Source organism: Cydia splendana, chromosome 16 (assembly GCF_910591565.1).
Source record: "Cydia splendana chromosome 16, ilCydSple1.2, whole genome shotgun sequence".
In the NCBI taxonomy this organism is placed as follows: Eukaryota; Metazoa; Arthropoda; class Insecta; order Lepidoptera; family Tortricidae; genus Cydia; species Cydia splendana.
The window spans coordinates 6,593,757-6,604,655 of NC_085975.1; the positions used below are offsets into that span (position 1 = coordinate 6,593,757).

General features: G+C 37.5%; 1 protein-coding gene across 1 annotated transcript in view; it reads left to right on the forward strand.

Annotated features, from left to right (window-relative positions):
- Positions 1-10,899, forward strand: part of LOC134798156 (uncharacterized) — a 199,567-nt gene that overhangs the window by 175,671 nt on the left and 12,997 nt on the right. The window lies entirely within an intron of this gene.

The window sequence follows — 10,899 nt, forward strand, 5'->3', positions numbered from 1 at the left end:
TGCGGAAGTAACTATGTCCGAATACATATTCCCATGCCGTTGGAGTAGAAAAACAATCATACCTGTTGGTTTGTTAAGAAACTGTAAATACTTAACATAATAAGCTACCTACATTGAATTGGTCAGTTTTTATCGATTCATTATTGAAATTATACCTGCCAGAGGTATTTTACCAGGTGATGGTTATCAGCAATTAGGTGTGTAAACGGCCTAAGTAAACGTAAACGGTAAACGGATGTGGTTAATTTAAAATTAATCTTATAATTTTGGCAGGAACTGCTAAAATGATGTCAGAAGTATCATTATTCATATTGGGATGCACTTTCCGCACTTTAGTCCGTAAATGTCGGGCCATTGTACGGTGTACGGGACATATAATATGTCAGTAAGATAGGGTTCTGATAGCATAGCAAGTAGCATGCTTCCCGAAGCGAAGTCAGTATGGCCAGAATTTGAACCAGTTGTGTCTCCACACCTTGATATTACAGGTTAACGTGGGATGTCGGCCGATTATAATAGGCTGTCGGGCAAACCAAGAACACATACCTACCTTTTTTGTAAGTAAGTTGTCTACTTAATAGTAACCCTAATGGGCTTAATAAAAATAATAATGTATGTCTTTAATCCAGAAGCTTTTATTTATAAGTTTGTTTATAACCAGTGATCGTTAATTTTCCAGCAATTTTGGCGCAGCATTGTTGGTTAAAAGCATCTGTATGCCCTACTCTAGGTGGAATAGATAATTAGGGTTAATAAAAGTAATATTAACCTTATAACCTATCCTCTCCCTAGAAAAAAATTTAAGAAAATCCTTTAATTTTACTATGCAATGCCAAAATTGCTGGAAAATTAACGATCACTGATTATAACCTACTTAGCGCCACTTGCACCTTGGAGTTACCATGGCTACCAGTACAATTTGACACTGAGTTAACGGTTTAACCGGTTAACCCCGGGCTAGTGGGATGGTGCAAGTGGCGCTAACACTATCAGTTTCTGGGTTTAGAAACAAATTAACGTGCATGTTGCTTCGTTCTTAGCTGTCTCCAAAACACAATAGGATGTTATAATGTAAACCAATGTTGATGGAAACAAATGACTTTTGACTAGGGATGTACCGACTAGTCGGGAAAGCCGACTATCCGGCCACATTTGTAGTCGGCGATTAGTCGGCAAAAATGGCCGATTAGTCGGCACTTTATTAGTGAAAGAATACCACATGTTTTATGTTTATTTTACTAAAATACCTATTCAAGAGGCATACGAAACCTTTTGTTCATGTAAATAATTGACTGTTTGATCGTTATCGGATGTTTGTGGGCTGGTGTTTTCCTCTACAGGTCGATCTCAACTGATTCTCGTGTAATTTCATGTGCACGTCGATTTTTTTTAATTATTATTTACTTAGTTTTTGTTTTTTTTTTTTAATGGTAGAGCCATGACTGGCCATAATTAATGTTATTGCAAAATTTAGAGACTTAGACAGGGCACGTTGCTCGTAAAGACGCTGACCACAGGGGATAGGTTCTTAACTGGCGACTACGTACGGGAAATAGAGCCTTGGAATACCTCCTACAAGCTGTACTGACGGTCTGCTCAGGATCGTAAAATAAAAGAACTAAAGACAGAAATTGAATGAGGATTCTTGTGATAGGTCTTTGAACCTGTAGAGAGTACCTTTTAACCAAGCTAATATGATGAATAGCGCAACCAAAGGAGCAAAACAAATGTTTTTCACCTGAACTTATACGATACTAATGATCTGGCCGACTAGTCGGCCAAATCAATAATCGGTACATCACTACTTTTGACCTAAAAACGTCACAAAAAGTGTTTTGTTTTACATCTTTAAGGCTATTTGTCAGCCAACTCCATCGTCCTCCGTAAGTCTATGCAGAAGGGTGCCTCGTCCATAAATAATACATTTTACATACCTTTGTTGTGGTAATTAAATTGGCCCAGTTCCGGTGGAGGGAAAACTGCAGGTGATTTGTATGCACTTGGACAAAGGGTAGCGGAAACTGGGACTGTTCTCTATTAAAACATACAGGATGTATTTGTTTAACCCATATATTTTTGCATATTATAAACGCAGCTGAAGATAATTTTACAGCTTATATTCCATATTTGTTTAACCCATATATTTTTGCATATTATAAACGCAGCTGAAGATAATTTTACAGCTTATATTCCATATTTGTTTAACCCATATATTTTGCATATTATAAACGCAGCTGAAGATAATTTTACAGCTTATATTCCATATTTGTTTAACCCATATATTTTGCATATTATAAACGCAGCTGAAGATAATTTTACAGCTTACATTCCATATTTGTTTAACCCATATATTTTTGCATATTAAAAACGCAGCTGAAGATAATTTTACAGCTTATATTGCATATTTTTGTATGGGAAATTATTAAGTACCTAACCCTTATTGCCTCAGTAAATCTTATAAGTGAAAATTTCATACACCTAATCAACTTTTTTAATACCGCACAAACTAAGCAAACAAGTGATAACTAATGACAAGACGGACAATCTAAAAAAATTGGTTTAAGTACATTCGTGTCATTAATTTTGGTCGTCTTTTAAGAGTCACAAGAACTTAGCCGCCCCCATACAATTGTAGGTACTTAGTTACCTACCCTCTCATTTTAAAACGACATGCTGAAATGAAATGAAACTTGGCATAAACATAAAAAAACATACTCGTATACAATATCTCTATCTGGTATTGGTTTTTGTTGCTAGAAATTACTTAATACAAAGACAATAGAGCAAATAGACGTTAAACTTGCTCTATTTTCTTTATTATTAGGGTCATCTAGAAAATAACCTTAATAAGTATTTTCCATAAAATTAACATCCTGTATATTGTTTACAAGGAAATTCGTAAAGACTAAGTTTCCCGTTTAAAGTGACCATTGTTTGTGAAAAGTCAAGGTGATTAAACATGCATTTAAATACCTCCTCAATACACGTTACCGTGACTCTCGACTGAAACTAAATTATGTGTGTTTGTTGAGACGAGTAGTAAACTGAAATGTGGACATTTGTCAAAACAAATGGTTCATAACTAAGTAGATGGTAAGTAGGCTTTGTTGTACGCAGTGTGGGTCACGGCGTGACCTGTTTAAAATGAAACTAGACATAATACTACGCAGAGAACTGAAACCTAACTACAGCCTGGCAAAAAAGAGTAGAAATTAAAAAGTGGCAACACTGTAGTGTCGTCCCTTTCAAATCAATATATATAAGAGAACGGGACGACACTACAGTGTTGCCACTTTTTAATTTCTACTCTTTTTTGCCAGGCTGTAGGTATTGTAATATATTTATTACGACATATTTTTTAAATTATAGTTATGGCTTTACAATACATTTTATCTGCATACAAGAAAATATCTGTCTAATTATTAATTGTTTAATGATGTCAATATTTTGGCGATATCCTCAAAAATCTCAGTTAGCGGGTAGGTATACCTACTCGTAGTTATCGTGAATGTGACCTCAAAATATTTTTATTGTGAAATAAAGTCACGTTTCATATTGAGATATAAAATGAGCAGATTAAGGAAACTGTAGAAATTACGAGGACAGATTTCTATGTTTTTTTGTATCGCGTTTATACAGCGAGTCATACCTACTCAGTAGCTTAAAGAACTCAAATTGTGTCAAAACTTGCATTCATCTCCGATGTTAGCATTTGAGCAACTGGCCATTGAACATGAACATCAAAAAATATGGACTAGAAAGCAAATCTCGGTAGGTACCTAATTTAATCATGGGGGATTACACAAAACTATTCGCAATGCAGTGTTCATAGAAAATCTGTGCCCAAGTAGATATTTCAGAACATTTATAACATTACCAGCTTCGAATCCCGGTAAGGGCATTTATTTGTGTGATGAACACAGCTATTTGTTCCTGAGTCATGGGTGTTTTCTATGTATTTAGGTATTTGTAAATATGTATATATTATATATATCGTTGTCTAAGTACCCACAACACAAGCCTTATTGAGCTTACTGTGGGACTTAGTCAATTTGTGTAATAATGTCCTATAAGATTTATTTATTTATTACCAACTGTCAAAAACAATGGAAATGACCTACTGATGGAATGGACCTACTTCCACTGTGATAAAACGCTACCTACACATAAAACAGTTGTTACGCATTCGAGTCTTGTGCGAAGGGTTAAAAGTGCACATTGTCTAATTTCGCGAACATTTCGCATGAGACAAGATCTGTGCGTTCGCGATTATAAATGTGACTCGCCTGCTTAATATCCTATTAAGAGAGTAATTTCATTTTCTTTTTTTATACGCGTGATCGATGTGTGTTGTGATCAAGATTGTGTTTTGTTTTGAGTCTACGAGACATTGTAAGTAACTGTAGGTACCTAAGGCGAATCTGAGGGCCTAACTAAGATGACAATTCGTACATCGACAAACGTACGACAAACTAAAAGAAACAAAAACCGGCCAAGTGCGAGTCGGACTCGCGCACGAAGGGTTCCGTACCATTACGCAAAAAACGGCAAAAAAATCACGTTTGTTGTATGGACGCCCCACTTAAATATTTATTATATTCTATTTTTAGTATTTATTGTTATAGCGACCATGGTATAATAATATACTCCGCCTGGTACTCTATTCCGAGATTCGCGTATGACCTAACTGACACAGGCCTACGTCATCATGCTGTTTACACAGGTTCTCAAACTTTAAAATGTGGGAGAATTTTAACCAACGGTGAAAATTATTTTAACGGCATTAATTTTAAGTTATTCATGTAGAAACATAGTAAAATAAAACAAATCTAATGTATTAAATTAAACTTTATTTATCTACTAGCTGTGCCCGCGGCTCCGCCCGCGTGGAATTTGGTCTGTGTCAGTAAGCGGCTAATTTCTAATCCTAATTTCTCTCCCTCTCCCCTGGAGGCGGAACTTGAAGTAAAGTTGACAGATGGATATGCTAGAGGACTGCAGTCCAGATAAAATATTTTACAATTAGGTAGGTACCACTAAATAAAACTACACTCCAAAATCAATAGTTTTGTTCGCCCTTATTCAAATTTTACACGTGATTTAAACGACAGAGTAGTAGATGTATATCGGACGATACAGTAAAGTATACGCGCGCGACCGAAAGCGAAGCGGCCTGCCTGGCTAGAGCGCCACTCTACGTGATCTTCTTCACACTCCTGAGGAAGACCACGTGCCCCTTGTAACCTCAATGCGTTGCGAGACTTTCGCGAATGATTGGATTTTTTTCTGGAAGGCATGGTAATGCATGAGTCCCAAATCGTTTGACTCCGCAAACGACCAGTGCCGGATTAAGATATTTTGATGCCCTAAGCATTTCTAGACCATGGTGCCCACTCTCCCAGGGTCATCGAGATTACATTGAATTTATTTGGTAAGTTGAGTGACGTTCATTGTCGCATTACAGCTGAGAATTGAAATTAGTTTATTAGGAAAATTGACAGTGCTGCAGCAGTAACGTTGCAACAGAGTAATGCTGCTGCAGTCGCCACCCGAATGTCACTTTTATCATATCTTGGAATGTTAAATAAACGCGAGCGAAGCGAGCGCGAAATTTTTTCGATATAAAAACGCAATTTGATAGACAGTTGTACATTTTTAGTTTTAGTATGGAAATCAGTCACATCATTTTATCACGAAAATTGACAGTGCTGCAGCAGTAACGTTGCAACAGAGTAATGCTGCTGCAGTCGCCATATCTTAGAAAGTAATTGAAAACGCGAGCGAAGCGAGCGCGAAATTTTTTCGATATAAAAACGCAATTTGATAGATAGTTGTACATTTTTACTTTTAGTATGGAAATCAGTCACATCATTTTATCACGAAAATTGACAGTGCTACAGCAGTACCGTTGCAACAGACTAATGCTGCTGCAGTCGCCACCCGAATGTCACCTTTATCATATCTTAGAAAGTTATTGAAAACGCGAGCGAAGCGAGCGCGACAATTTTTCGATAGGTATAAAAAAACGCAATTCGATAGACAGTTGTACATTTTTACTTTTAGTGTGAAAAGCAGTCACATCATTATATCACGAAAATAGAATGTCACCTTTATCATATGTTACAAAGTTATTGAAAACGCGATATTTTTCGATAATTTTTGTTGCCCCCTAGACATGGTGCCCTAAGCAAGTGCTTATTTTGCTTAAAAGGGTTAATCCGGCACTGCAAATGACAGAGATCAATGTTTTTTTTTCAAAGTACCCACCTTCGTGGCCATTATTAAGTGCTTAAGGAGGCGATAAGTATGAATATGGATTTGATATGGATGCGATATAATTACGATTAGGTATAATTCACCACGGAGAAAATAAATAATTTTATGCAATTATACGCGTGTTGATATGTGTGTGTTTTTTTACCACTTCGCAACTGTGTAAACCCATTTTTAGTTTTCTTGGTTACTTAATGTTTACACAGCTCCCCAAAAGATGGCACTGTGCATTTGTGCAATGAGGGGCAATTAATTTACTGTCGTTTAATTTTGTTGTATTATTAAATCAACACAATTATTCAATTAAATTTGTTGATATCCGTACGATTAATTGAAATTTTAGAAAAGGGGTCTTCTTAAACTTAGAGTTAATTTGGCAAAATCCTTCCTCGGTGACTTATTTATGTCACATCGTATTAAATTCAGCGCCATCTGTTAGTTTACCAGGGTGCACATATTTGAAAAAAGTTTGCCTCTCCTTCCTATTTAAGTAGCGCCATACGATTCAGGGGCAAACTTAAGTCAATCGATTGTTGTGGCTACCCCCCCTTTTAGGGGTTGAATTTTTATAGCCTATAACCTGGCCGGGGATTTTCTCGACAGATTAGTAAAGTTTTCATCAAAATCCGTTCAGCCGTTTTCACGTGATGCGCGTTCAAATAAACAGACAAACAGATAAACAGATAAACAGATAAACAGATAAACAGACAAAAATTCTAAAAACTTTTGGAACGTGTTCCGTTATCGATTCTAAGTATCCCCAGCCAACTTTTTTTCAAATATCTTCCATGTACAGACTTTCGACCGTCTTCAGCTTTATTATATGTATAGATACAAGACAAACGTTTAAAAAACTAATTCACAGTTACACATTAATTACCAAGCTTACGACGTGAAAAGTTTGGAAAACACTGCGACTGCTGACACTGAGCGAGAAGGAAATAACAATTAACACGCGTTCAACAAGGATGACGGTCAGGGCATGAAGTTATCTAGATCCGAATTGTCAAATGTGACAGCGCTATCCTGTGTTGCCAGTAATGTAAACAGAATAACCCGAACGTCTGAAATTTCTTTCGTGAATCGGAAGATATTGCTAACGAATAATTAAAAATGACGTGTTATTGTAAAATTTAAGATAAAATACATTATAAATGAAAATTATAAAATTATAAAGAAATATTTTAACTTATTCACCATAGCTATAATGTACCCATGTAACATGTTATGTTGAAATAAAGTGGCAATGTTATTGTGACGTAGGCCCGTGTCACTCTGAGAATAGAAGACCATGTTTTATTAGACCATGATAGCGACAATAGAAATACATCATCTGTAAAAAAAATTCAACTGCTCATCACGGTTCATGAGATACAGCCTGGTGACAGTCAGACGGACGGCCGGACGGACACACGGACAACGGAGTCTTAGTTAATAGGGTCCCGTTTTACCCTTTGGGTACGGAACCCTAAAAATGTATCGCGATGAGAGATGCTACGAAAAGTCACGTGACTGTTTTCATACATTATGTAAATTTCGATTGTCGTTTTCTATCAACAATTGACATCTTCTTGGTTAGACGATCTGGTCTCGGTGAGATTGGAGTTAGACATGCTATACAGGGTGATTCATGAGACGTGAGCAGGACTAATCGTGCACACTCAGTAACTGATAATTGATCAATCACCGTCGTATTTAGGTGAAACAACCACACTTTTTCCGATTTAGTAACTTTTTGGTGAGGGCAAATTTAATTCTCTACAATCATGGTCACCCTACAAGACCTAATTAATAAACATAAAACATCTTTAACCGTAATGACAGCATTTTGATTACGAACAAAAAACTGTCATACTTGAGTGAGATACGAGTTTTCAAAAGTAACCAGACCGTGATGACAGTGATGACATTCAATTTGACACAGAATATCGGTAGTTTAGTATTCTAATTTTAGGGTGACCATGCATGTCGTAAATTAATTAATAACTTGTTTTTTCAATACGACTAGAAAATTAACGTTAACCTCACTAATACTGATACGAAACAGTTGCTTATAATTTACGAAATGCGCAGTGTTAGTCCTGCGGGCGCAGCACGGTTCCATTTTTATCGTCTATCACTATGCGCGTCCCTTTCGCACTTACATACTTGTTAGAACGTGACAGGCATGGTGACAAGGGATAAAAACGCGACCGTGCTACGCCGCCTGCTCACGTCTCCTGAATCACCCTGTATTAGGGATCCACCTAACGTTACAAGGATGCTGTTAAGCAATAATGTGTCTACCCACATTATTCTGCAATAAGATGTCAACTCATTAAAATTTACACTTAAAGTTGACATATTATTGCAAAATTAAAGTGCGTTGACACATCTTTGCTAAACATTATCCAATCAAATCTTCTTCTTAGTCGTGCACTCTTGACAGAGTGGTCGTGGTCATGTCACGGTCGATTTCTGCGCCACCGCAGCTCTTGCGATCCGTCGCCATGTGGCTCTGTTTTTGGTGGAGTGGGAGCAATCGTTGACTGAATTTCCTGTGATGGACTTAATGAGGTCTGTCCATCGTGTTGGGGAGCGGCCACGAGATCTTTTGCCTTCGACTCTCCCTTGCACTACCAAGCGTTCCATGGAGTCCTCGTTACGAGTGATGTGTCCAAAGAGTTTGAGGATTCGCAATTGCACAGTCGACGACAATCTCTCTTTGATATTAAGCTCTTTCAGAATCGAAGCGTTGGTGCGGTGTGCAGTCCATGGGATTCTGAGCAAGCGTCTCCAACACCACATTTCCAGCGCGTCAATCTTGCGACGGTCTTGCATCCTCAGCGTCCACGTCTCAGCTCCGTATAGAAAGATTGGAAACACCAGGCATCTCATCAGCCGAACCTTTGTGTTTCTGGTTATTCTGCGGTCCTTCCAAATCTTTGTGAGTTTTTCGACCGAGGATCTAGTCACGGCGCAACGTCTCCGAATCTCATCTTCGCAACCTCCGGTGTTGGTGATCGTGGAGCCTAGGTATACGTAGCTACTAACGACTTCGCATCCTGCTATATTTTGGACGTCTGGTTGGCCAATAACAATTGGCACGGTCTATGATCAACATTTTGGTTTTGTCGCGATTGATTGCCAGTCCAAAATCCAGCGCTGTGGTCTCTAGGCGTCGGAGTAGAGTCTCGATTTCGCTTTTGGTTGACGCTAGGAGGGTCGTATCGTCTGCGTATCTTAGATTCGATATTTTCCGGCCTCCCACGGATATTCCCTTGTTCCAATCTTCGAGAACTATCCGCATGATATACTCCGTGTATATGTTGAACAGTAAGGGAGATAATATACCTATTATTAATAGGTACCGTAAATGGGGTGAGTAGGTGCAAAACTGACATTCAAACAGCGATAACATTTTTTTTTTACATATGCAAACTGAATGGTGTATATAATAAGTGTTCCGGACGTTTGTATTTTAGTTTTTATTTTATTTTGGGTAGTTCCATTTCATAACTTTGACGATAAACAAGAAATCCCACCTCACCCCGTAGTCCCTCGTATTTGGGGTGAGTTGGGTTTTCATACAAAGGTGATTTTGGAAGATTGTTGGATCGTTTTTTTTTTTATTATGAGTATGAGTATAGCTCCATTTTAAATTGTAATGCAGTAGCCTTAAAATCCCATCTCACCCCCCTTTCATCCCTTCTCTCCCCATTCGTAACCCAACTCTCCCCGCGAATCCTACTCACCCCATTTTACGGTATGTAGTCTTCTTTTGGTTCATTAGACATATCAAAGACTTAATCTTATACAGACACGACAATCAGTGAAGGATTTAGAGGTAGCAATTGCGGCCATAATAGGATTATTATTAACCGAATGTGCAGTGCGCATCAGCGAAGATAGCGGGATACGTTTTAAACGATATTAGTAGTACTTATTTCCTTATCTTAAAAATACTGGACTTATAAATAGCGTCGTCCCAAAAAGGTAAATCCCTGCGAGCTAGACTTGGTTCAGAGGTCGGAGGCTACGGATCCGTTATTGATGAAAGGGAATGCGGGCCTGAGGGAGACTATTTTAACTGCAACTTTATGTTACTATAATAAAGACTAGACTAGTCGGTAGGTAAGTAAGATATGAGTGAATTGCAAAAAAAAATTACATAGTTAAGCACCTGTAATTAGTCTAAAGTTAATTGATTCCATTGTGTTACCACAGTTAAGCCATTTCTATTTAAGTTAGATGCATGAAAGTGTGTTAGCGTATGCTATATACTTATATGTGTACGAATTAAGTACAATAAATACAATTTACATAGTTAATTTTCGTAACACAAACGAATCATTTAGGTAAGTTAAGACTAATCACAGCTTCTTAACTGCGCTTAATTACGTACAATTTTTTTGCAATTCACTCTCATATAAGGATTTAAAAGTGCCCATGCCGTGGTTGATGTCTATTCGTTGCCCTAAAGCCCGACTTTTGAAATGCAAGTTGAAGGAAAAAATATATATATTAACACATACATTAGGTATATATCCTCCTACCTCTACTTAGTTCTTGATAGCAACCACATTAGGTGCTACATAAAAGGCTATCTCGCACGAAATATAAGTACTCATTGATGGTATTAATTGA